Genomic DNA, 17,826 nt, shown 5'->3' with positions numbered 1-17,826 from the left:
TTATTAGTTGGTGTACATATTTTTAATTTTTGCATATTTTATTTTATTTTATTACCATGAGCTGTATGTTTCTTTCAGTGAATGATGCGTTCACTGCCTGATCCGAGCTTAGCCGCATTTGATCTTGAAATTGAAAGAACTATTTCACGTATTAGGCAAGCTCGGCATAGGCTAACCTCTGAGGGTGGTGAAGTGGTTACTGCCAATTCGCCAGTCTTATCTGAAGGCAAATCTGAAATGCCATTTGAGGAAGAAACAAGTTCCTCTTCTACTGACTCAGTTGATTTACGTGCAGGTAATATGGCGGAGCCCAAGAGGACTACTCTCTAGGAGGCAGGAGCTCCAGACTTTAGACTGCAACCGTATCAAGTGCGTCACCCAAATCTGGCTGCAGAATTTGAACTGAAGACTGCGCTAATCAACTTGATACCTAAGTTTCATGGCTTACCTACTCAGGAGCCTATAAAGTACCTCAGGGATTTTCAGATAGCCTGTTCTACTGTTAGGCGTCATGGTGCACATGAGACTTCTATTCTGCTAACCGCCTTCCCATTTTCTCTTGAGGGAAACGCGAGGGAGTGGTACTACACTTAATCTGAAGCAGTTGTTACTAACTGGGATACGCTCAAAAGAGAATTCTCAGAAAAATACTTTCCAGCTGAAGTTACTGATAGACTGAGGAAAGAAATTTCTTGCATTATTCAAGGCGAATCAGAGACTCTTTATGAGTATTGGGAGCGCTTCAAGAATCTTCTGGACGCATGCCCCCACCACATGATTGACAAATTGGTGTTGATCAGCTACTTCACACAAGGCATGAAGCCTCAGGATAAGATTACATTAGATGGTGCGAGTAATGGTTCTCTAAAAAAGTACAAGACCGCAGATGAAGCGTGGCAACTGATCAGCGACCTAGCTGAGTCCACTCGAAATGTTAGGCACAGGAACAACCATCCCAAGGCTATTACAGAGGTTTCCTCTAGCAGTGAGACTACTGCTCTCACACAGACTCTGTGTGAGATAACGAACCTACTGAAGCAGATACAGCTGAATCAACAACAACCTCAGCCCTCCATCACAACATAATCAACAGTTGGTTCCTCAAAGAGTATGCGGAATATGTGCCGATTATACTCATTACACTGATGAGTGTCCACAGCTCCAACAAGAAGATAACACCTTAGCAGCTACTCATAATTTCTATGACTGCCCGAATCAAGGATACTATCAACAAAGAGGCAATTACAACCAAGGTGGAAACCATAATCAAGGTTGGCAAGACAACTCTAACCAGGGATGGAGGGACAACTACAATAGAGGAGGCAGAGATAACAATGGAAATCACAGGTGGAACAGCAACAACAACAACAACAGACAGCAGAACCAAAACTAGCCTTACAGAGCACCTCACCAAAGGCAGTTGGTAGACGAAATTGTGATCATCAACAATGGCTCCAAAGGCTTGGTGCTCTCAAATGTGAATTACACTTTGTCACAACTCCGCACAACTAACCAGCAAGTGCACTGGGTCGTCCAAGTAATACCTTACGTGAGTAAGGGTCGATCCCACAGAGATTGTTGGTATGAAGCAAGCTATGGTCATCTTGTAAATCCCAGTCAGGCGGATTTAACTGGATTAAGAGATTATTGGTTTAAATAAAGATAATAAAATAAACAGAAAATAAAGCTAAAATTACTCATGTAATTCAATTGTGGGAATTTCAGATAGGTGTATGGAGGTGCTGTGTTCCTTCTGAATCTCTGCTTTCCTACTTCTTCCTTCTAGTTTTTCATCACTCCTTCCTATGGCAAGCTATATGTAGGGCATCACCGTTGTCAATGGCTACATCCATCCTCTCAGTGAAAATGATCCAAATGCTCTGTCACAGCACGACTAATCATCTGTCGGTTCCCAATCAGGTTGGAATAGAATCCAGTAATTCTTTTGCATCTGCCACTAACGCCCAGCCTTCAGGAGTTTGAAGTTTGTCACCGTCATTCAATCCTGAAATCCTACTCAGAATACCACAGACAAGGTTAGACGTTCCGGATTCCCATGAATGCCGCCATCAATTCTAGCTTATACCACGAAAATTCTGATTAAGGAATCCAAGAGATATGCGCCCGGTCTAAGGTAGAACGGAAGTGGTTGTCAGTCACGCGCGTTCATAGGGGAGAATGATGATGAGTGCCATGGATCATCACATTCATCAAGTTGAAGTGCAACGAATATCTTAGAACAGGAATAAATCAAATTGGATAGAAAATAGTAGTAATTGCATTAAAACTTGAGGTATAGCAGAGCTCCACACCCTTAAACTATGGTGTGTAGAAACTCCACCGTTGAAAATACATAAGTGAAAGGTCCAGGCATGGCCGAATGGCCAGCCCCCAGATCTAAGAACTAAACATCCAAAGATTGAATAATACAATCAAAAGATTTCTAATAAACTAGTAAAAAGTTCTATTTATACTAAACTAGCTACTAGGGTTTACAGAGGTAAGTAATTGATGCATAAATTCACTTCTGGGGCCCACTTGGTATGTGCTTGGGCTGAGCTTGATCTATCCACGAGCTGAGGCTTCTCTTGGAGTTGATTGCCAAGTTGTAACGTGTTTTGGGCGTTCAACTCTGGTTCGTGACGTGTTTCTGGCGTTTGACTCCAGAATGCAGCATGGAACCGGCGTTGCGCTCCAGTTTACGTCATTAAATCTCGAATAAAGTATGAACTATTATATATCGCTGGAAAGCTCTAGATGTCTACTTTCCAAATCCGTTGAGAGCACGCCATTTGAAATTCTGTAGCTCCAGAAAATCCATTTCGAGTGCAGGAAGGTCAGATTCCAACAGCATCAGCAGTCCTTTGTCAGCCTCTTATCAGAGTTTTGCTCAGGTCCCTCAATTTCAGCTAGAAAATACCTGAAATCACAGAAAAACATACAAACTCATAGTAAAGTCTAGAAATGTGAATTTAGCAGAAAAACTAATGAAAACATCCCTAAAAGTAACTAGATCATACTAAAAACTACCTAAAAATAATGCCAAAAAGCGTATAAATTATCCGCTCATGACAACACCAAACTTAAATTGTTGCTTGTCTCCAAGCAACTGAAAATCAATTAGGATAAAAAGAAGAGAATATACTATAAATTCTAAAATATCAATGAATATTAATTCTAATTAGATGAGCGGGAATTGTAGCTTTTTGCCTCTGAACAGTTTTGGCATCTCACTTTTTTCTTTGAAGTTCAGAATGATTGGCTTCTCTAGGAACTTAGAATTTCGGATAGTGTTATTGATTCTCCTAGTTAAGTTTGTTGATTCTTGAACACAGCTACTTTTATGAGTCTTGGCCGTGGCCCTAAGCACTTTGTTTTCCAGTATTACCACCAGATACATAAATGCCACAGACATATAACTGGGTGAACCTTTTCAGATTGTGACTCAGCTTCAGCTAGAGTCCCCAATTAGAGGTGTCTAGAGCTCTTAAGTACACTCTTTTTGCTTTGGATTACAACTTTAACCACTCATCTCAAGCTTTTCACTTGGACCTGCATGCCACAAGCACATGGTTAGGGACAGCTTGATTTAGCCGCTTAGGCCTGGATTTATTTTCTTGGGCCCTCCTATCCATTGATGCTCAAAGCCTTGGATCTTTTTTACCCTTGCCTTTTGGTTTTAAGGGCTATTGGCTTTTTCTACTTGCTTTTTCTTTTTCTTTCTATTTTTTTGCCATATTTTTTTTCGCAAGCTTTTGTTTTTCACTGCTTTTTCTTGCTTCAAGAATTAATTTTATGATTTTTCAGATCATCAATAACATTTCTCTTTGTTCATCATTCTTTCAAGAGCCAACAATTTTAACATTCATAAACAACAAGATCAAAAATATGCACTGTTTAAGCATTCATTCAGAAAACAAAAAGTATTGTCACCACATCAATATAATTAAACCAAATTCAAGGATAAATTTGAAACTTATGTACTTCTTGTTCTTTTGATTTAGAAACATTTTTCATTTAAGAAAGGTGAAGGATTCATGGAATTATTCATAGCTTTAAGACATAGTTACTAAATACTAATGATCATGAGGTAGAGACACAAAACATAAACACACATGAAGCACAAAAATAAAAAAACAGAAAAATAAGAGCAAGGAGATTAAGGAATGAGTCCACCTTAGTGAGGGTGGCGTCCTCCTCTTGAAGAACCAATGGTGCTCTTTAAGCTTATCTATGTCTCTTTCTTGCTTCTGTTGCATGATCCCTAGTGATTTTGGTGCTCCTATCCTTTAGTTGCTCCCAATAATTGTGTGGAGGAAAATGTATCCCCTGAGGTATCTCAGGGATCTCTTGATTTACAGTCAAATGTTCTACCATTGAGCTATAGACCCTTGAGATGAATCTCTCCATCTCCTATGACTCAGAGGTGGAAGCAATTGTCTTCGCTTTTTCTTCTTCTTTTTTTTTTGAGGTTTCTCTAGCCTTAGGTGCCAGCAATGGTTATGGAAAAGCAAAAAGCTATGCTTTTACCACACCAAACTTAGAATGTTGCTCGCCCTTGAGCAAAAGAAGAAAGAATAGAAGAAGAAGAAGAAGATATGGAGGAGAAGGAGAGAGATGGATGGATGTGAGAGGTGAAAAACAGAAGGGATGACCGTGAATGGAGAGAAAGAGGGTGAGGTAGGTGGGGATCCTGTGAGGTCCACAGATCCTGAGATGATCCTGTGAGGTCCACAGATCCTGAGGTGTCAAGGATTTACATCCCTGCACCAATTAGGCATGTACAATGCCTTTGCATGCAATTTTGGCGTTTAAACGCCTAGGTGATGCATGTCCTGGGCGTTCAACACCCAACTGCAGCATGTTTCTGGCATTGAACGCCAGTTCCATGCTTGTTTCTGGCGTTCAGCGCCAGCTCCATGCTCTGTTCTGGCGTTGAACGCCAGCCAGATGCTCCTTACTGGCGTTTAAACGCCAGTAGGTCCTTCCTCCAAGGTGTGATTTTTCTTCTGCTATTTTTGATTCTGTTTTTAATTTTAATATTTTTTTCGTGACTCCACATGATCATGAACCTACTAAAACACAAAATAATAATTAAATAAAAATAAAATTAGATAAATAAAAATTGGGTTGCCTCCCAACAAGCGCTTCTTTAATGTCAATAGCTTGACAGTGGCTCTCATGGAGCCACACAAGTGATCAGGTCAATGTTGTATAGTCCCAATACCAAACTTAAAGTTTGGTTGTGGCCTCCCAACACCAAACTTAGAGTTTGACTGTGGGGGCTCTGTTTGACTCTGTACTGAGAGAAGCTCTGCATGCTTACTTTCCCTTGTTACAGAAGGATAGCCGTGTGCCTTAAACACAAGGTAGTCCCTATTCAATTGAAGGACTAATTCTCCTCTGTTAACATCTATCACAGCTTCTGCTGTGGCTAGAAAAGGTCTTCCAAGGATGATGCATTCATCCTCCTCCTTCCTAGTGTCTAAGATTATGAAATCAGCAGGAATGTAAAGGCCTTTAACCTTTACCAACACGTCCTCTACTAATCCATAAGCTTGTCTTACTGACTTGTCTGCCAATTGTAATGAGAATAAGGCAGGCTATACCTCAATGATCCCCAGTTTCTCCATTATAGAGAGTGGCATAAGATTTATACCTGACCCCAGGTCACACAGAGCCTTGTTAAAGGTCATGGTGCCTATGGTACATGGTATTAAGAATTTACCAGGATCTTATCTCTTTTGAGGTAAAGTTTTATGAACCCATGTATCTAGTTCACTAATGAGCAAGGGATGTTCACCTTCCCAAGTCTCATTACCAAACAACTTGGCATTCAGCTTCATGATGGCTCCTAGATATTGAGCAACTTGCTCTCCAGTCACATCTTCATCCTCTTCTGAGGAAGAATAGTCTTCAGATCTCATGAATGGCAGAAGGAGATTTAGTGGAATCTCTATGGTCTCTATATGAGCCTCAGATTCCCTTAGGTCCTCAATAGGGAACTCCTTCTTGTTTGAGAGACGTCCCAGGAGGTCTTCCTCACTAGGATTTTTGTCCTTCTCCTCCCTTGTGCATTCGGCCATATTGATTACATCAATGGCCTTGCACTCTCCTTTTGGATTCTCTTCTGTATTGCTTGGGAGAATACTGGGAGGAGTTTCAATGGCTTTCTTACTCAGCTGGCCCACTTGTGCCTCCAAATTTCTGATGGAGGACCTTCTTTCACTCATGAATCTTAAAATGGCCTTAGACAGATTAGAAACTAAATTTGCTAAATTAGAGGGGCTCTGCTCAGAATTCTCTGTCTGTTGCTGAGAAGATGATGGAAAAGGCTTGTTATTGCTTAGCCTATTTCTTCCACCATTATTAAAGCCTTGTTGAGGCTTTTGTTGATCCTTCCATGAGAAATTTGGATGATTTCTCTATGATGAATTATAGGTGTTTCCATAAGGTTCACCCATGTAATTTACCTTTTCTATTGCAGGGTTCTCAGGATCATAAGCTTCTTCAGAAGCTGCCTCTTTAGCACTGTTGGATGCATTTTGCCATCCATTCAGACTTTGAGAAATCATGTTGACTTGCTGAGTCAACACTTTGTTCTGAGCCAATATGGCATTCAGAGCATCAATTTCAAGAACTCCCTTCATCTGAGGCGTCCCATTATTCACGGAATTCCTCTTAGAAGTGTACATGAATTGGTTATTTGTAACCATTTCAATAAGTTCTTGAGCTTCTGCAGGCGTTTTTTTTAAGTGAATGGATCCACCTGCAGAATGGTACAATGACATTTTGGAAAACTCAGATAGACCATAATAGAATATATCTAATATGGTCCATTCTAAAAACATGTCAGAAGGACACTTTTTGGTCATCTGCTTGTATCTTTCCCAAGCTTCATAGAGGGATTCACCATCTTTTTGCTTGAAGGTTTGAAAATCCACTCTAAGCTTGCTTAACTTTTGAGGAGGAAAGAATTTATCCAAGAAGGCCGTGACCAGCTTATCCCAGGAGTCCAGGCTATCTTTAGGTTGTGAGTCCAACCATGTTCTAGCTCTGTCTCTTACAGCAAAAGGGAAAAGCATGAGCCTGTAGACTTCAGGATCTACTCCATTTGTCTTAACAGTCTCATAAATATGCAAGAACTCAGTTAAAAACTGATAAGGATCTTTAGATGGAAGTCCATGAAACTTGCAGTTCTGTTGCATCAAAGTAACTAATTGAGGTTTCAGCTCAAAATTATTTGCTCCAATGGTAGGAATTGAGATGCTTCTTCCATCAAACTTGGACGTTGGTTTAGTGAAATTACCAAGCATCCTCCTTGCATTATTGTTGTTGGGTTCGGCTGTCATCTCCTTCTCTTGTTCGAAAATTTCAGAAAGGTTGCCTATGGATTGTTGTAATTTAGCTTCTTTTAGTTTCCTTTTTAGAGTCCTTTCAGGTTCTGGATCAGCTTCAACAACGATGCCTTTTTTCTTATTCCTACTCATATAAAAGAGAAGAGAAAAAGAAAAAAGAAGAGGAATCCTCTATATCTGGACAAAGAAGATCCTTATTATTAGTAGAAGAAGAAAGGAATAAGAGTGGAGAATCTAATCACAAGGGTGAGGATAGAGGCAGTGATTGGAGATGAAGAGAGGTGAAGAAAAGTGTTAGTAAATAAATAAATAAATAGAAGAAGAGAAGAGAGGGAGAATTCGAAAATAATTTTGAAAAAGTAGTTAATGATTTTCGAAAATTAAAGATAAGATATAATTAAAATTAAAATTTAAAACAATTAAAAAGAATTTTTGAAAAAGAGATGAGATATTTTCGAAAATTAAAGAGGGAAAAGTAGTTAGGTGGTTTTGAAAAAGATAAGAAACAAAGAAAAAGTCAAATAGTTAGTTGAAAAAGATATTAAAATCAAATTTGAAAAGATAAGAAGATAAGAAATTAGATAAGTTATTTTCAAATCAAATTTTTGAAAAAGATAAATTTTTGAAAAAGATATGATAAAAAGATAAGATAAGAAGATATGATAAAAAGATAGGATTGAAAAAGATTTAATTTTTAAAATTAAAATTAATTACTTAACTAACAAGAAACTAAAAGATATGGTTCTAGAATTTAAAGATTGAACCTTTCTTAACAAGAAAGTAACAAACTTCAAATTTTTGAATCAATCATATTAATTGTTAGCATAATTTTCGAAAATTAAGATAAAATTAAGAAAAATATTTTTTTTGAAAAACATTTTAAAGAATTTTCGAAAATTAATAAGAAAAATGAAAAAGATTTAATTTTTGAAAAAGTTTTAAAAAGATAAGATTTTTTTAAAATTGAAAATTTGACTTGACTTGTAAGAAACAACTAATTTTAAAATTTTTTTGACCAAGTCAACTCAAATTTTTGAAATTTTGGAGAAAAATAAGGAAAAGATATTTTTTTGATTTTTAAATTTTTAATGATGAGAGAGAAAAACACAATTATGACCCAAAACATGAAAATTTTGGATCAAAACCAATTATGCATGCAAGAACACTATGAATGTTAAGATGAACACCAAGAACACTTTGAGGATCATGATGAACATCAAGAACATATTTTTGAAAAATTTTTTATGCAAAGAAAACATGCAAGACACCAAACTTAGAATTCTTTAATGCATGGACACTATGAATGCAAAAATGCATATGAAAAACAATATACAACACAAAACAAGAAAACATCAAGATCAAACAAGAAGACTTGTCAAGAACAACTTGAAGATCATGAAGAACACCATGAATGCATGAATTTTCGAAAAATGCAAGAAAAATTTTTAAAGCATGCAATTGACACCAAACTTAAAAATTGACTCAAGACTCAAACAAGAAACACAAAATATTTTTGGTTTTTATGATTTTATGATTTTTTTGTATTTTTATTATTTTTTTCGAAAATTATATTTTTGAAAAACGAAAATAAAGAAAAAATTTTTGAAAGATTTTTGAAAACTTTTTTTGAAAGGAAAATAAAAAGAAAATTACCTAATCTGAGCAACAAGATGAACCGTCAATTGTCCATACTCGAACAATCCTCGGCAACGGCGCCAAAAACTTGGTGGACGAAATTGTGATCATCAACAATGGCTCCAAAGGCTTGGTGCTCTCAAACGTGAATCACACTTTGTCACAACTGCGCACAACTAACCAGCAAGTGCACTGGGTCGTCCAAGTAATACCTTACGTGAGTAAGGGTCGATCCCACAAAGATTGTTGGTATGAAGCAAGCTATGGTCGTCTTGTAAATCCCAGTCACGCGGATTTAACTGGATTAGGAGATTATTGGTTTAAATAAAGATAATAAAATAAACAGAAAATAAAGATAGTTACTCATGTAATTCAATAGTGGGAATTTCAAATAGGTGTATGGAGGTGCTGTGTTCCTTCTGAATCTCTGCTTTCCTACTTCTTCCTTCTAGTTTTTCATCACTCCTTTCTATGGCAAGCTGTATGTAGGGCATCACCGTTGTCAATGGCTACATCCCATCCTCTCAGTGAAAATGGTCCAAATGCTCTGTCACAACACGGCTAATCATCTGTCGGTTCTCAATCAGGTTGGAATAGAATCCAGTAATTCTTTTGCGTCTGTCACTAACACCCAGCCTTTAGGAGTTTGAAGCTCGTCACAGTCATTCAATCCCGAAATCCTACTCAGAATACCACAGACAAGGTTAGACTTTCCGGATTCCCATGAATGCCGCCATCACTTCTAGCTTATACCACGAAGATTCTGATCAAGGAATCCAAGAGATATGCGCCTGGTCTAAGGTACAACGGAAGTGGTTGTCAGTCATGAGCGTTCATAGGTGAGACTGATGATGAGTGTCACAGATCATCACATTCATCAAGTTGAAGTGCAACGAATATCTTAGAACAGGAATAAATTGAATTGGATAGAAAATAGTAGTAATTGCATTAAAACTTGAGGTACAATAGAGCTCCACACCCTTAATCTATGGTGTGTAGAAACTCCACCGTTGAAAATACATAAGTGAAAGGTCCAGGCATCGCCGAATGGCCAACCCCAGATCTAAGAGCTAAACATCCAAAGATTGAATAATACAATCAAAAGATTTCTAATAAACTAGTAAAAATTTATATTTATACTAAACTAGCTACTAGGGTTTACAGAGGTAAGTAATTGATGCATAAATTCACTTTCGGAGCCCACTGGTGTGTGCTTGGGCTGAGCTTGATCTATCCACAAGCTGAGGCTTCCATTGGAGTTGAACGCCAAGTTGTAACGTGTTTTGGGCGTTCAACTCTGGTTTGTGACGTGTTTCTGGCGTTTGACTCCAGAATGCAGCATGGAACTGGCATTGCACGCTAGTTTACGTCATCAAATCTCAAATAAAGTATGGACTATTATATATCGCTGGAAAGCTCTGGATGTATACTTTCGAACGCCATTGAGAGTGTGCCATTTGGAGTTCTGTAGCTCCAGAAAATTCATTTTGAGTGTAGGGAGGTCAGATTCCAACAGCATCAGCAGTCCTTTGTCAGTCTCTTATCAAAGTTTTGCTCAGGTCCCTCAATTTCAGCCAGAAAATATCTGAAATCATAGAAAAACACACAAACTCATAGTAAAGTCAAGAAATGTGAATTTATCATAAAAACTAATGAAAACATCCCTAAAAGTAACTAGATCATACTAAAAACTACGTAAAAACAATGCCAAAAAGCGTATAAATTATCCGCTCATCAGCAGTCCCAAGTGCCTCAGAACAACCAACAGCAGGCCCCTTAGATCACTTACCCACCTTCTTCTTCTAATGATGAGATAATTTACACTATGACAAAAGGACACCAAGACATTCAGAATACACTTAACTCTACCATGAATGGTCTGACTGCTATTTTACAAGCTCTCGTATCTCGGATGGATTCACTAATTGTCTCCAACAATCGACCTTCAAGCTCCAGTGCCATTCCTTCTCAGCCTTTACCCAATCCCAAAGGCGGCATCAATCCCATCACTTTGAGGTCCGAAATCACTCTGCAAGAGAGGAGTCATGAGGACCCAAGCTCAAAGGAGAACATTCAAGTTGAAGATGTTGTTGAGGTAGAAGATGCTGAAGAAGAGGAAGTACAAGAAATGGTTGAAGAAGAAGCAACTCAACAAGAGAATAGCACACCAAAGGAAGCTGAAGCTACAAGAGATGCCATCCGTATCCCCTTTCCACACCTTGCAAGGAAGTCTAGAAAGCAGATAGAGCTCGATCCCAAAATGGTAGAAATCTTCAAAAAGGTTGAGGTAACTTTTCCCATTTTTTATGCTATTCAGCAAGTACCTAAATATGCGAAATTCCTAAAATATTTGTGCATGCATAAGGATAAAATTAATGAATTAGAAACTATTCCTTTAGGTAGCTCTATATCTGCTTTAATGGGTAATATACCAGAAAAATGTAGTGATCCGGGTCCATGCATGGTTAGCTGTACTATTGATGGTGTAACATTTTTTGACTGCATGTGTGACTTAGGAGCGTGTGTTAGCATTTTGCCATTGTCTGTATATGATGCTTTGAGGCTCCCTCCCTTAAAAAGGTTTGCGGCTCATTTTGTTTTGGCAGATAAAAGCATAATCACAGTGGTTGGAATTGCTGAAGATGTGCTTGATAAACCATTATTTTATGAATTATATTGTATTTAATTGAGTGGTTTTATCAAGTCTTCACCCACTTATTCATATAATTTGCATGTATTTACAATTCCTTCCTAAAAATATTCTATGATTGAAAACTTGCTTCCTAAAGATCTTTTAATTGTATATTTCTATTTTCCTTCGTACCATTCGATGCCGTGATCTGTATGTTAAGTGTTTTGGACTTCATAGGGCAGGAATGGCGTAAGGAATGGAGAGGAAGTTTGCAAAAATAGAAGGAACACAAGGAATTGAGGAGATGACCAACGAGAAGTGACGCGGGCGCATAGCTCACGCAGCCGTGCGAAATGGAGGAAATCACAGTGACGCGCTTGCATGCCTAATGCGACCGCGTGGATTGGAAGCTGCACGAGTGAAGCGAATGCGTGGACAATGCGCACGCTTTGCACAGAAAACGCTAAGTGATGCGAATGCGTGGACGACACGGTCGCGTGACATGCGCAGTTTGCATAATTGCAGAAGTCGCTGCATAGATTCTGGGCCGCATTTTGACCCAGTTTTCGGTCCAGAAACACAGATTAGAGCCAGGGAACATGCAGAGACGAAAGAGAATTCATTCCGCATAATTTCTAGTTTTTTAGATCTGATTTTACTCCTCCCCTAGGTTTCTCTTTTTACATTCATAATTTAGGATTTGAAGAATTTTTGGCTTTGGCTTTTGAGAAGAGTCTACCTCCGGAACTGGTCATTATAGTTTGTTATTTACTTTTCATTTACTCTCCCATATTCATAAATTGTCCAGAGTTGACATTGATTATTTTTAGAGTTCATTAACACAAGACTATTTTTACTTTTAATTAATCTCTTTGAATATTGTTTATTATGTATCTTTTTATTTTCCCCATTAATTTTGTGAAGTCATTATTTATGATGATGGAGTAGTTCCCCAACTTGATTGGGAGTTGATTAAGAGGAGAACCTTGAGTTGGAATACTCAAGAGTTCAATTGTAATTGGTTCATTATTGGTTGGCTTGTTAGTCACTAACTCTAATCCTTCCCAAGGGAGAGGATTAGGACTTGTGAATAGAAGTTGACTTTTAATTTGACTTTCCTTCATTCGTTGAGGGTTGACTAAATGAAAACAATGACTAATTATTAATTGATCTTGACAAAATTCCAACAAGGATAGAACTTCCAATTAATCTTCTCCCGGTCAAGATTTTTATTTAAATCATACAAATACTCTAATTTAATTTTCTGTTAATCAAACTCAAAATCCATTCGGAAAACCTTTGATTGATAAAATAGCACATTTTCGTGCAACTCATTGGGAGACGACCTGGGACTCATACTCCCAGTATTTTATTTCTAAAAATTGTGACAACTCTTTTCTAAATTGATAAGTGAATTTTCGCCGGTTAAGAACTGTACTTGCAACGCCACTTTTCTAATTAATTATTAATCTGCCAATTTCTGCCTACATCAATTTTTGGCGCCGTTACCAGGGAGTTGCAACAGTGTGCTAATTTATTGATTGGAATTTATTTAATTGCATTTTTCTTTTTATTTTGCTACTATGAGCTGCATGTTTCTTTTATTGAATGACGTGTTCACTTCCTGATCCAAGCTTGCCAGTATTTAACCTTGAGATTGAAAGAACTATTTCACGTATAAGGCAAGCTCGGTGTCAGTTAGTCCTTTCCGAGGACGAATCTGAAACGTCACTGATGAGCGGATAATTTGTACGCTTTTTAGCATTGCTTTTAGTATGTTTTTAGTAGGATTTAGTTAGTTTTTAGTATATTTTTATTAGTTTTTAGTTAAAATTCACTTTTCTGGACTTTACTATGAGTTTGTGTGTTTTTCTGTGATTTCAGGTATTTTCTGGCTGAAATTGAGGGACCTGAGCAAAAATCTGATTCAGAGACTGAAAAGGACTGCAGATGCTGTTGGATTCTGACCTCCCTGCACTCGAAGTGGATTTTCTGGAGCTACAGAAGCCCAATTGGCGCGCTCTCAACGACGTTGGAAAGTAGACATCCTGGGCTTTCCAGCAATATATGATAGTCTATACTTTGCCCAAGATTTAATGGCCCAAACCGGCGTTCAAAGTCACCCTCAGAATTCCCAGCGTTAAACGCTGGAACTGGCACAAGAATGGGAGTTAAACGCCCAAACTGGCACAAAAGCTGGCGTTTAACTCCAAGAAGAGTCTCTACACGAAAATGCTTCAATGCTCAGCCCAAGCACACACCAAGTGGGCCCGGAAGTGGATTTTTATGTCATTTACTTATCTTTGTAAACCTTAGGCTACTAGTTCTTTATAAATAGGACCTTTTTCTATTGTATTTTCATCTTGGTAGCTATCCTTGTCCTTATGCTATCTTAGATCATTGGGAGGCTGGCCTCACGGCCATGCCTAGACCTTGTTCTTATGTATTTTCAACGGTGGAGTTTCTACACACCATAGATTAAGGTGTGGAGCTCTGCTGTACCTCGAGTATTAATGCAATTACTATTGTTCTTCTATTCAATTCCGCTTGTTCTTGTTCTAAGATATCACTTGTTCTTCAACTTGATGAATGTGATGATCCGTGACACTCATCATCATTCTCACCTATGAACGTGTGACTGACAACCACCTCCGTTCTACCTTAGATTGGGTGAATATCTCTTGGATTCCTGATACACGATGCATGGTTGATCGCCTGACAACCGAGCGCTCGCCTGACAACCGAGCCAGCCATTCCGTGAGATCAGAGTCTTCGTGGTATAGGCTAGAACTAATGGCGGCATTCAAGAGAATCCGGAAGGTCTAACCTTGTCTGTGGTATTCTGAGTAGGATTCAATGATTGAATGACTGTGACGTGCTTCAAACTCGCGATTGTGGGGCGTTAGTGACAGACGCAAAAGAATCACTGGATTCTATTCAGACATGATCGAGAACCGACAGCTGGATAGCCGTGCCGTGACAGGGTGCGTTGAACATTTCCACTGAGAGGATGGGAGGTAGCCACTGACAACGGTAAAACCCTTGCATAAGCTTGCCATGGAAAGGAGTAAGAAGGATTGGATGAAGACAGTAAGAAAGCAGAGAGACGGAAGGGACACAGCATCTTCATGCGCTTATCTGAAATTCCCACCAATGAATTACATAAGTATCTTTATCTTTATCTTTATGTTTTATTCGTATATCACCCATATCCATTTGAGTTTGCCTGACTAAGATTTACAAGGTGACCATAGCTTGCTTCATACCAACAATCTCTGTGGGATCGACCTTTACTCGCGTAAGGTTTATTACTTGGATGACCCAGTACACTTGCTGGTTAGTTGTGCGAAGTTGTGTTTATGCCATGGTATTGAACACCAAGTTTTTGGATTCATTACCGGGGATTATTTGAGTTGTGAAAAGTATTGATCACAATTTCGTGCACCAAGTTTTTGGTGCCGTTGTCGGGGATTGTTGAGTTTGGACAACAGACGGTTCATCTTGTTGCTTAGATTAGGTATTTTTCTTCAGAGTTCTTAAGAATGAATTCTAGAGTTTCATGATGATCTGTTGAAGTCTGGCTGGCTATGAAGCCATGTCTAATTTTATTGGACTAAGGTTTCAACTTATCATCACAAGAGCTTGTTGATTTCTATCAATCTTACTGTTGGAGCAGTGATCTGCTAAGGCTTGGCTGGCCATTGGCCATGTCTAGTGTTTTGGACCGGAGCTTTCTTTGAAAGCTTGGCTGGCTATGAAGCCATGTCTAATTCCTGGACCGAAGTCTTAGACTAGCATTGCAATGATTCCTGGAATTCTCATCAAGAATTTTGATACCTTTATTTTCTTTTCCACTTAATTTTCAAAAATACCACAAAAAAAAACTTTACAAAATCATAAAAACCAAAAATATTTTATGTTTCTTGTTTGAGTTTAGTGTCTCATGTTAAGTTTGGTGTCAATTGCATGTTTCTATTCTTAGTGCATTCATTCATGTGTCTTAAGTGGTCTTCAAGTTATTCTTGATGATTTACTTGCTCTGATCTTTGAATTCTCTTGACTTGAGTGTTTTATGTGCCTCATATGCATTCTCATTTTGTTAGTGTCAGTAGTATACAAACTGCTAAGTTTGGTGTCTTGCATGCATTGTTATTTGATTTTAGTTGCATTTTGATTATTCCTTATTATTAAAAATCCAAAAATATTTTTAATTTGTGTCTTTTCAAGTTAATAATACAGAGAATTGAAGATTCAGAACATACTGCAGAGGAATCACACAGAAAAAGCTGGGCGTTCAAAATGCCCAGTGAAGAAGACAGACTGGCGTTTAAATGCCAGCCAGGGTGCCTGGCTGGGCGTTTAACGCCCAAAAGGGTAGTATTTTGGGCGTTAAACGCCAGAATGTGCACCATTCTGGGCGTTTAACGCCAGGATGGCACAAGAGGGAAGATTTTGTTTTCAAGGCAAATTTTTTTCAAGTTTTCAAAGTTTTTCAAAATCAAATCTTTTTCAAATCATATCTTTTCAATCAAATCTTTTTCAAAATCAATTTCTTTCTATTTTCAAAAATACTTGCTATCAATTAATGATTTGATTCAACATTTCAAGAATGTTGCCTTTTCTGTTGAGAAAGGTTTAATGTTTGAGTCACATCTTTTCTTGATAGCCAAGTCATTAATTTTTAAAATCAAATCTTTTTTTTTAAAATGTTTTTCAAATCATATCTTCTCAATCACATCTTTTTAAAATCAATCATATCTTTTTAACCACATCTTTTTCAAAATAGTTTTCAATCAAATCTCTTTGATTTCTAATTTCAAAATTTGTTTCAAAAAATCACTTTACTTCTTTCTCAATCATGGTTTTCGAAAATTCTTAAAGTTTTTCAAAATGTTTTCAAAATCTTTTACTTAATTTTCGAAAATTTCTTCCCCTCTTCTCACATCCTTCTATTTATGGACTAACACTATTCCTTAATACACAATTCGAACTCCATCTTTCTTGATAAGTTCGAATTTTCTACCTCTGTCTTCCATTTTTCTTTTCCTCTGACTCCTCAAGGAATCTCTATACTGTGACTTAGAGGATTCCATATTTTCCTGTTTTCTTCTCTTTCATATGAGCAGGAGCAAAGACAAAAGCATTCTTGTTGAGGCTGATCCTGAACCTGAAAGGACCTTGAAGCGAAAGCTAAGAGAAGCTAAGGCACAACTCTCTGTAGAGGACCGAACAGAAATCTTCAAAGAAGAAGAAGACATGGCAGCCGAAAACAACAACAATGCCAACAATGCAAGGAAGGTGCTGGGTGACTTTACTGCACCTACTCCCGACTTCTATGGGAGAAGCATCTCTATCCCTGCCATTGGAGCAAACAACTTTGAGCTTAAGCCTCAATTAGTTTTTCTAATGCAACAGAATTGCAAGTTTCATGGACTTCCATTGGAAGATCCTCATCAGTTCTTAGCTGAGTTCTTGCAAATCTGTGACACTGTCAAGACTAATGGGGTTGACCCTAAGGTCTACAGACTTATGCTATTCCCTTTTGCTGTGAGAGACAGAGCTAGGACATGGTTGGACTCACAACCTAAAGAAAGCCTGAACTCTTGGGAAAAGCTAGTCAATGCCTTCTTGGCAAAGTTCTTTCCACCTCAAATGAGTAAGCTTAGAGTGGAAGTCCAAACCTTCAGACAGAAGGAAGGAGAATCCCTCTATGAAGCTTGGGAAAGATACAAACAATTGATCAGAAAGTGTCCCTCTGATATGCTTTCTGAATGGAGCATCATAGGTATTTTCTATGATGGTCTGTCTGAACTGTCCAAGATGTCTTTGGATAGCTCTGCTGGAGGATCTCTTCATCTGAAGAAGACGCCTACAGAAGCTCAAGAGCTGATTGAAATGGTTGCAAATAACCAATTCATGTACACTTCTGAAAGGAATTCTGTGAACAATGGGACTAATCAAAAGAAAGGAGTTCTTGAGATTGACACTCTGAATGCCATATTGGCTCAGAATAAAATATTGACTCAACAAGTTAATATGATTTCGCAAAGTCTGTCTGGAATGCAAAATGCACCAAACAGTACTAAGGAAGCTTCATCTGAAGAAGAAGCTTATGATCCTGAGAACCCTTCAATGGAAGAGGTGAATTACATGGGAGAACCCTATGGAAACACCTATAATCCTTCATGGAGAAATCATCCA

At 38.1% G+C, this 17,826-nt stretch overlaps 2 non-coding genes across 2 annotated transcripts; one reads left to right on the top strand and one right to left on the bottom strand.

Moving 5' to 3' along the window:
• Window positions 1–6,849: 6,849 nt before the first annotated feature.
• On the top strand, window positions 6,850–6,953 carry LOC112700121 (small nucleolar RNA R71). The gene has a single exon (XR_003153040.1). It is a non-coding gene; the product is annotated as a small nucleolar RNA R71 (small nucleolar RNA).
• Window positions 6,954–17,283: 10,330 nt separating this feature from the next.
• Window positions 17,284–17,391, bottom strand: LOC112700352 (small nucleolar RNA R71). Its single transcript, XR_003153260.1, has one exon. It is a non-coding gene; the product is annotated as a small nucleolar RNA R71 (small nucleolar RNA).
• Window positions 17,392–17,826: the final 435 nt, after the last annotated feature.

The sequence above is a fragment of the Arachis hypogaea genome, chromosome 6 (assembly GCF_003086295.3).
Source record: "Arachis hypogaea cultivar Tifrunner chromosome 6, arahy.Tifrunner.gnm2.J5K5, whole genome shotgun sequence".
In the NCBI taxonomy this organism is placed as follows: domain Eukaryota; kingdom Viridiplantae; phylum Streptophyta; class Magnoliopsida; order Fabales; family Fabaceae; genus Arachis; species Arachis hypogaea.
Note: the sequence above shows the minus strand (reverse complement) of the source record. Positions and strands in the feature narration are given on the sequence as shown.